General features: G+C 38.0%; 1 long non-coding RNA gene across 1 annotated transcript; it reads left to right on the forward strand.

Moving 5' to 3' along the window:
• The first annotated feature begins 1,186 nt into the window (after positions 1 to 1,186).
• Positions 1,187 to 2,196, forward strand: LOC136514402 (uncharacterized). Its single transcript, XR_010773637.1, has 3 exons — positions 1,187 to 1,525; positions 1,716 to 1,787; positions 1,859 to 2,196. It is a non-coding gene; the product is annotated as an uncharacterized lncRNA (long non-coding RNA).

The following is a 2,196-nucleotide window of genomic DNA, read 5'->3' on the forward strand; positions in this document are numbered from 1 at the left end:
CCTCACACAATACTCATCCGCATACCCTAAATCCAATTGTTGCCCCCAAATTCCACTAATCAATCTGCTTGCCCCTTCGATTCCCCCTCCCTCCTTAATCCCTAGCTTTATAGATTAATCCTCCAGCTGCAGATCCGTGCTCCATACCCCTCTCTGGATCCAATCAGGACAGCATATAAGGACATAAGGTAACACGAAAAAGATGGAAGAAAGAAGGATTATTTTTGCATTTTTTTTGTTTCAATCCTTTGCTTTATTGGTCATGAATTGAATCTGGGCTATCAATTTTGATTCCAGCTATAGGATTCATGAGATCTTGGCGAAATCTTGCTGCATCCCCCTCAATGGATCCCAGTAAGGCAGCCTAAGATAAGGGAGGTGGAAGAAAGAAAGGACTGTTGCAAAAAAAAAATCAATTTCCATTCTGTGATTGGAGGGTTCACCATTTGCATTTAGTTTTGTGTTTTTTATCCACCTGTAAGACAGTAGAAAGTTTGGAAGGACCACTTTTGTACTGTTAGAAGAGAACTTCTGAACTGTAACATGCTCTGTTATGTAAAGCTGTAAGATTAAGTACTTTATCACATACAGGCTTTGCTTGTTATGTAAAAATCCAAAAAAAATAGTAATAATACCATTGCACTTTTGAGGACCTAATTTTGTACTTTGTGATGTAAATAACCTTCTACAGAAAAGAGGATCATATGGATCAATTGCTTATTAACTTGCTGGGATAAGGTAGGTAAGTCATACATGTCATTCTTCTTCCACTCTGCAAGTTTCTCATATATTTTATCTACTGCCTTTAAGTGCTGAAAAAATGTCTTAGTTCTACATTGCTGTTTTTCTATTTCGTATTAAGTATGCAATAGATATTAAATGGTTGACTGAAACTGAAACTACCCAAGAATTGATGGACAAGACCACAGATTTGGAATTATTAAACTGCTTAAAGTTAGATGATCAGGATTTGGAATTATTAAACCACAAAGAATTAGTTAGCTTTGACGATGATGATGATGAACCAATGCAAGTGGGAGAAGACTTAGAGAGGAGACAATTCTCTTCACTCCAGAAGGAGAAACGTAGGTTTCTCATGTGTAATTTATATTTCTTTGCAATGACTATTTAATGTGCTGCTTATGCATTAACTTTTAATGTGCATTCTATTCTATTGCAGTTGTGGTTCAGATGGCCAGATGGCAAGGAGAATGCAGCTCGGAGAGTAGTGCGGAATGTTGTGAAGAAGCTCATACCACAAATGTTCTATGAGGGGCGCACCGTGTTCTTGGCCGGAAAATAAATAGGGCTGAAGCATGCCAAACAGATCTGACATTCGGACTAAGGAGGAATATATGCAGGTCATGGGCTGCCCTTTAATTTTAGTATTAGCTATGCCTAAGATTTGTTTGATTCAGGCAATACCTTGGTGGGCACAGAAGGCCCCAGAAGCAGGGAGTTGGCTGCAGAACTGAGGTGGTGCAACGAAGCTTGGGAAGTGAAGTCTGATGCAGCAAGGGCCATGGTAATTTGCCTCTTCTTCGAATGATGTAAATAATTGTTTCTTTACAATATGATATTATTGTGTGTTTTTGCAACTTATTGCTTAGCTAAACAGGATAAAAAATGTATAACATAAATGCAAGATTTCATCCGTCAAATGATTACTTTAGTGAAATTAGTTAACCAATATTCATTTATAATTTTTGATGTAGATCATTCAAACACAACTGAATATTCCAATACCTCCACTGATACTGCCATCACAAAATAGATTATCTGATCAGGTTTGTACAGTTTGTACCATGTGATGTCACTTTCCAAATTCAGTGATCTAACTTTCTTCTGAAAATGAAAGGCACATCTGGAGGATTAGGTGTAGGCCCTGCAGAACTGGTGCTGCTACTGCTACAGAGGTTGGAAAAGGGGAAGTCGCTGCAAATGGAGGCCACATCACATAGATGAATCCATGACGATCAATTAGGCCAATCTCAATATGATCTTACGCTTCTCAACTAACTTAGTGTTGTTATCAAACATGTGCTGAAGTTTGTTGATTTGGCCATGTCATGCCCTTTTGTGAACCTTTAGAATTTGTGACTTTTGTTCATCTAACCATCAATGTGCCCTTTTGTGAAGTCTGAACATGTAGAACATGTGGGAATGGATTGTATGGTTTATTTTGTGACTTCTAAA

This window comes from Miscanthus floridulus, chromosome 16 (genome assembly GCF_019320115.1).
Source record: "Miscanthus floridulus cultivar M001 chromosome 16, ASM1932011v1, whole genome shotgun sequence".
In the NCBI taxonomy this organism is placed as follows: Eukaryota; Viridiplantae; Streptophyta; class Magnoliopsida; order Poales; family Poaceae; genus Miscanthus; species Miscanthus floridulus.